General features: G+C 40.7%; 1 pseudogene across 1 annotated transcript; it reads right to left on the bottom strand.

Annotated features, from left to right (window-relative positions):
• Positions 1 to 4,289: 4,289 nt before the first annotated feature.
• Positions 4,290 to 5,076, bottom strand: LOC308338218 (large ribosomal subunit protein uL11-like; annotated as a pseudogene). The gene has a single exon. The product of its transcript is annotated as a large ribosomal subunit protein uL11-like (transcript).
• Between the last annotated feature and the right edge of the window lie 2,645 nt (positions 5,077 to 7,721).

The following is a 7,721-nucleotide window of genomic DNA, read 5'->3' as shown; positions in this document are numbered from 1 at the left end:
CTTTTAGTGAACATGTTTTAATTGATTTTTCTACGTGTGTTAACTTTCCCAAAATAGATCTTTTCATTTTTATTGCATGCTAGCTACATTAAAGCTAATGTGCTTATCTTCTCCTTTTGTGGCTTTGGAGCTGTTTAAAATTTCAGGTGAAATTTTCACAGCTGTTGAATTAATTTGACTTAATTTTGTTTCTAAGAGAAAAAAAATTTATTTTCATTTTAGTAAAACAGAAATAATTAGGGAAAGATGTATTCAGTAGCATACAAAATCAGTAAGAATAATCTCTAATGAAAATGACAAGTAAATGGCCATTGAGTGGTCCTGGGTTTCTGAAGACAATAAAACTGAAAGAGATTTTGATATATTTATAAATTTATGAAATGATTTTGGCATACTACTGAAGACTGTTGATGTTGTTATGATTTGTCTAGTTACATAATGGCAACATTGAGGATTTTATTGTTTTCTAAGTTTTAATAATTTAAGTGTGTACGTTTGATGGAACATACTTAATCAATAGCTGTTGATTAATACTAAGACTCTGAGTACTAAGATACCTTCTCTTAAAATTAAATATTTAATTATATAGTAAAAACAATTTTTTAAGTTCTGAAACTGACAGGTACAAATTAGCTTTTGTTCCAAATTTGAATGATCCAGTTTTGGTAAGAACAGTCATGACTTAAGTTAGAAAACTATACTACCACATATAGTGGATTGAAAAAAGGATAACATCACGTAAATGCCCTGTTTTTGATAACTGCTATTTATTCATTTTTCAGCCCCTGGTGATCTCAACTTCAGGTTTTGTCGATCATGGAAGTTTTCTAGATAAAAGATCAGAAATTACAAAACTGCCTTTCAGAGGCTATGCCAGTTCTAAAATATTATCTCTGTACAAGCTCTGATATCCTAATAAATGTCCTCTGTCCCAAACTATACAGGTAATGTGTGAAGACAATAGTGAGACACCTCCGCGGACATGGTGGTAATAAAATACCCCCAGAGACTTAAACTAATTAAGTCAGCAAGTGGTGAGGTGAGCCCCAGTATTTCCTAGGTACACTGTGGTTTTTAAATAATACTGACTCATTGAGGAAAGAAAATGTAAACAGAAATAGTCAATTTGCCAAGAGCTTGGAAAAACAAAATAAGACAGTGTACATACAGAGTTATCCATGGAAGGGAGGTACTAAATCCAAGACATGTGAGCAGTTTAGTGGCCAGAAGTGTTCTCTTCATCAGGTAGTATCAGTTTATCAAGACTTGCTGTGGCTTGGGAAGAACATACCTTGAGACTCTTCACTTTGGGCTCTAATTGCAACCTTAACTGAACCACCTTCTGATTTGCTCACATGACCTCCAAGCTATCACTCCGGGAAAGGAGGAACTCTGATTTCATTTCAACACATAGGAAATTCAGAGAAGCTTCCTGGTTTATACATTAGTCTCGTGTGAATTTAATTTGTATGGTTCGGCCCCCAAGTCTGTCAGTTTAGTCTACGAAGTTCTGAACATTCTGAAAAATAGAGTTCCTGACCCTTTAGGACGACCAAAGCCCAGACAGTGTATTGTGCAAACTTCACTCTTTGGAGCTTCTCCATAGCCAGGTTACTGCCTCCTCTTACTACAGTCTCTGTCTCGCTGAGACTGCACTCAAACTTCATCACAGACACTCTGGGCAGTTATGCTAAGGGGTAGGGCAAACCCTGACATGCTTGGGATGTAAGAAGTAGCAACTGGGCAAGGAGAAGAAAGAAACCATTTTATCACAGCGCCTAACTGCAAGGTGCTGATTGCTCTTGGGTCAAGATGATAGGTTTTCACTGGTTGGGCGGTATCAGGTCTAGAAAGGGTACTTCATACTGCTCTCTTACTCACCCGCGAGCACACACTGTAATAGTTATCTGTCCTGTGTAGAAAATTACCCCCAAATGTAGCCGCTTAATGCAGTGAACATTTATTATCTCACATGGTCTCCACAGGTCAAATCTAGGAGTGGCTTAACTGGCAGTTCTGGCTCTGTGTGCCTCATGTTTCTCTCAAGCAGTCAGTCAGACCTGCAGTCATCTGAAGACCTGACTGGGGCTGGCTGGTCCACTTACAAGACGACTGCCTCCCAGGGCTGTTGGTAGGATGCCTCCATTCCTTACCATGTGAGCCTCTCCACTGGGCTGTTGGGTTGCCTTATGACCTGGCAGTCGGCTTCCCTCAGCCTCCTTCAGATCCAAGCGAGGAAGGACCTTGTCTCCAAAGTTGTCGCCATCACTCCCACTTGATTTTATTTATTTTTTAAGATTTTATTTATTTGAGAGAGAGCATGTACTAGCATTGAGGAGGGGCAGAAGGAGAGAGACAAGCGGACTCCCCACTGAGCAGGGAGCCCCACATGGGGCTCAATCCCAGGACCCTGAGATTATGACCTGAACTGAAGGCAGACGCTTAACTGACTGAGCCACCAAGGTGCCCCTCATTTGATTTCTTAGAAACAAGTCACTAAGTCTATCTTACACTCAAGGGGCAGTTACATTGAAGGGAGGAGCTTCCAAGAATTCAGGTTAATATTCTAAAACCACACACGCATACATCCTGGGTTATGCCTGGGTTCCTTGCTAATGCACAGTCAGTATCTCTCAAGGGCCTCCACATTGGGGAAAATGGGCTCTAGAAGAACTTCTCATTAATGGGCATAGCACATGACATTATCAGAGGTCTTTGTCATAACCTTCTCTAAACACCATCTTCTTAGAAATTTAGATTACTTGTCCCTAAATAAATATCTTATTAAGCATACATTTAACTTCTCTAGGCTAAGTAGAAGTTATTGTTAACAATCCTAAGGGGTAAGAATGTTGAATAAGAGAGTGTAGAAAATAATACAAAAACTATTCTTTTTTAAATTTTTTAATTGATCCCTACACCCAACATGGGGCTCGAACTTAACCCAGAGATCAAGTCACACACTCTACCAACTGAGCCAGCCAGGTGCCTCCAGAAAAACTATTCTTAATACATACTTAGTAAACTCACTGACATTTTTAAAATTTGCATTTATTTATTAAGTGTGTATAGGACCTACTACATGTCAGGCACTGTTAAAAGCAGTTTACACATAACTGGTTGATTACATATGAAGTCACTTAATTCTCTGAACAGTCAGGTAAGTAATATTATTATTATACAGATATGGAAATTGAGGCACAGGCAGGCTAAGTAACTGTCCTAAGGTCACTGGCAAGTAAATGGGCATTTGGCTCCAGAGTTCATGATCTTAACCCCATTCAGCACTGCCTTTTAGAGACTCCATTATACAGTGGCTTCCTAAATGCTAGTTAGTAAAACAGCTGAGGATTTGCCTTGCTTATTAGTCTTTGTTATTTTTAAAGTTCTTGGTGTGCCTGGGTGGCTCAGTCGTTAAACCTCTGCCTTCGTCTCAGGTTCCTGGGATAGAGCCCCGCATCTGGCTCCCTGCTCCGCGGGAAGCCTGCTTCTCCCTCTCCCTCTCCCCTTGCTTGTATTCCCTCTCACTGTCTCTCTCTCTCTCTCTTTGTCAAATAAATAAAAAAATCTTTAAAAAAAAATGTTCTTAAACAGCATGAGGCAAAACAATAGGAAAACTTAAAAAGAATTATTGGTCTTCCCCCTGAATTAAATAAGAATTACTAGAAGAGGGGGATGCCTGGCTGGTTCACTTGGTAGAGTGTGTGACTCTTGATCTCTGGGTTGTGAGTTCAAGCCTCACGTTGGGTGCAGAGATTACTTAAAAATAAAATCTTAAAAAAAATTACTAAAAGATGGTCCTCATGTTAGGGCTATAGGTTGTTCTGTTCAAAACTTTAAAGTGGTTCTGCTTATTATTAACTAACTGTGGTGGTAAATCATGGTGGTGTTTTTGTTGTTTTTACTTCTAAAAGTAATGTAATTTTGTTTTAGATAATTTATGAGGTAGAGAGGAAATAATTCTAATCCTGTGGCCCACCTCAAGCACATCCTTTTTGGTGGCTAGTTCTTATTGTGCAGTCCAACCATTAATGAAGGGAGATGATCTCTTTCAGATACTTGAATCTTAAAGCTTTATAATCCCCACTGTAGACATGCTGTTTTATCACAAGAGGGCACCAGGAAACAGGATCATTTCTCCCCCTCTTGATTAGCAGATTGGTTCTCTTAGAGAATTTTATTATCCTTAGTAATCTGACTCACATTAAGCCTACTTTAGACTTCAGTATATTTTTTTTCTTTTTTGGTTGTCAAATGATTCTTTATTGAAATATTTTCCTTTCTGGTTTTTAACGAGCTGGACATTCCACTGCACCGCTGTTGATGTCATCTGTGATATCATGAGGGTGGCGCCATTAACATTGCAGCCCACAGACTGGGTGGTTCCAGAGAGTTCTCTGGCTCAAGATCGGTGCTGTATCTGTTGGGCAGTGTTGACAGTCACATCCCAAGTGCTATTTCCACTGCACGTAATGTTTTTTTCTGCTTCTTTCTGTCTCTTGGTGGTCCCTTGAGGGCTTTGATCATCAGGGCAGAGGCAGAAGGTACCACTTCAATCCAGGCTTGTCTGTTCTGCCTGTCAGTTTCACTGTAATGATGGGTGATGTCGTCACCAACCTTTTTGGAGAAAGACCCAGGGGGGGCTGATTATGCGAGGGCAATCATGGCCTCAACTTCCCCACCGGTGTGCCTCACGTATGCAACTTTGATCTCATTGGGGTCAAATTTAGGCGGCATGGTGGAGGCAGCTGATGTTGGGTGAACCCGGACTGGGGACAACCGAAGACAGTTTGCACCTTCGCCTCCTCTGAGCTGAAAGCCAAAAGTATTTTCTTAAACATAAACTAGATGCAGTTCCTTTTCTGCCTTCTTCAAAGAGAGAGATATTTTAATACTTTAGAGCATTCACCGAGAGTAGACCCAGTGACCCTAACGACATCCAACAGGAGGATCAGGCATTATGGCCTCCGCCAGAGAAGGAAGCATCACGGGCCCTACTGGAAACTCCATAACGAAAGGTCGCTCAGATCCTATTTGTTAGCATTCCTCTCAGAAGAGTTTCATAACTTCATACAAATTTAAGTGCCGTTTCTGAATTCAGATTTTCTGTTTCTAAAACCAGCTCTGCCTTCCTGTGGCTCAGACCTTTGAACCAGTCTCTGTCCTGTGTGAAAAACATCCCTAATGCTGAAGGCCTATGCAATTTTTACAATTAGTAAGTAGGCTAGTCCCTGATGGGCTAATCACTTCTTCTGGGTTGTATGCTTTCCAAAAGTCAGTCATTTGTTCCCAAACTTGTTTATGCAAGTTGTACTTAGTAATTACATCGTTTAATTCAATATCACCCAAAGCAGACAAGTAGGAGCATGAAGAGAGTTGTGATATCTATGAAAATAAGTTGACTGCTTGGGAAGACCTGATAAAGACCAATCTGATATCAGGACCTATCTCTAAAGATAGGTCTTTATCACGTCTTGAGAAAAAATGCTGTGGAATTAGGTCTGGGTGAAACAAATGTATAGGTTTGGAAGGAGGAAAGGACTGTCAAAATCCAGCGGAATTCTGCCCTCATTCTTCTCCACAGGTGCCTCGAGTCCTCACTCCACCGAAACTACAACTGGTGGCACCACATGCTCGTGTTAATGCGTGTCTTCTGTACTGCCCCCCTCCATAGACTCCACTCCAAGAAAAGGCCTTTCAGTCCGATAACAAAGGAATGATGGATGAATAGACCTGTGTGTTTTTAATTAAAAATAACATTTTCAGGATATGTATTACAATTTTGTGATTCCCCACTTTAACTGACTTTTCTCTTTAACTGACCAGCTACAGATCCTGCTACGGAGGGAAGAGAGCTTCTACCATAGACCTCCATGAGGGGCCAACCACACATAGGTAGGGTTGCTTGCGATGCTTGCTAGTGACTTATGTATATTGTCAAATAATAACCTCATTTTTATGAAGATGACACAGAGAAGCCCTTACCTCTGGGTTAAATGCACTTGATTTTTAATACAGCAGATTTTTAGAATTCAATTACCTATAATATATCTAGGTCTGTTAACTGAAAGAATGGTTTCAGGTCTTTCAGCTTATCCCGTAACTGTGCCTAAAGTATGTTTTCTTTTTACTTAAGTCTCACTGGCACAATTGTAGATGTGTGGTATATATTGCATAAATGTATAGAGCCCAATAAGGAAATGTTTGAAAAAGAAGGACCCATTCTTGATCCCATATGATAATCTTTACATTTAACTTTATCATAACGCAGTAAGAAAAATTGGGAAGCTCTTCACTGAATTACGGATAAATTGTTAAATTTTGTTTGTGCCAGATGAGAGAAAATGCATTTGAGTTTTGAATATTGAAATATGAAGGGGGAAACCTCATGCTGTAAATAATATTTTCCTAAAGTTAGCTTCCTCTTTCTGCAATATATTAGGGCCCCTTCCCTATGTTTCAAGTCTTGCCTAAAAGAAGAGCCATATTATTGGATAAAGGCTAAGTGCCCATTTCTGTCTTCCTCCTCCTCAACAGATTCTCAAATTTTATTCAGATCTCCATCCAGTCCACAGGTAGACCTTAATCAGTTCATGCCTTAATCAGTCCAGACCTTAATGAGTGAGTGTTTGGCCTTTCCCTGATCCACAGGTATGCCTATAAGTTAAATTTGCCTAATACAAGCTAAGGGAAGAACTTATCCTTGAGGGAGCTTTTCCTTCCATCACTGGATGTGAAGAGGGGAACGTGCTTCCTATTTGATGCTGGCAGCCCCCTACCATCATGAGGGGAGGCAGCAGAATGGCAGTAGGGAAAAAATGTAGGTGCTTCAAGACATGACTGAGCTTAGCCGTGGAGCCTGCCTTACTCAGGGCTTGATAGATGAGATAATACATTTTCCCACTATCTCAGGAAGCGTGAGCTGGTTTTTCTGTTACTTAGAGAAATGCTATATCCTAACTGATAGAAAATATCAAAATTTTCCAAGAAGTTTGCCTCAATTTGTAAGCGGCCTGCTTTGCTGATACAGTTGGTAAGTACCTGGTCTATCTGCTGAGCAGTCCAGTGCTGCCAGCTGCGGCGGGGATGGCTCCTTGAAGAGGGGCACGAGAGCGTAAGTGAGGAAGCCGGATGAGAGGGGGTGTTAACGAGAGAGGGTGGCTGGGGGATGGACAGTTAAAGACAGGGGCAGATGGGAAAATTAAAGAGCCATTTAGGAGGTAAAATTGATAGGATACAGGGATGGACTAAATATTGGGGGAAGGGAGTAACAAGGTGGCAAGCATGACCCAGCGTTTCTGTTGTGGAAGTAGATGGGTGGTGGTCCAGTCACTGAGCTCTAGAGAGCATAGGAAGAAGACAGGGTTTGGTATGAAAGAACAAGGATTTGATGTTGGGCACACTGATTCTGAGATGCCTTTGAGACATCCAATTTAGATTTTTCTATAGCAGCTCAAGACATAATTTATCCTTTCAAAGCGGACAATTTGGGAGATCTTAATACATTCATAGAGCTATGCAATCATCATTACTAATTTCCTTTTTAACGTTTTCCTCACTCCAAAAAGAAAACCCCACGCCCATGAGCACTATTTCTCATTCCTTCTTCCTCCTAACCCTGGCAGCCACCAGTCTGCTCTCAGAATCTGGATTTGCCTGTTCTGGATAAACAACTCATCATAGCAAATGGATCCTCAGTAAACTTACTGGCTGATTTCTCA

This window comes from Martes martes (assembly GCF_963455335.1).
Source record: "Martes martes genome assembly, chromosome: 2".
Taxonomy (NCBI): Eukaryota; Metazoa; Chordata; class Mammalia; order Carnivora; family Mustelidae; genus Martes; species Martes martes.
The sequence above is the reverse complement of the archived record's forward strand: the minus strand, read 5'-3'. Positions and strand labels throughout refer to the sequence as shown.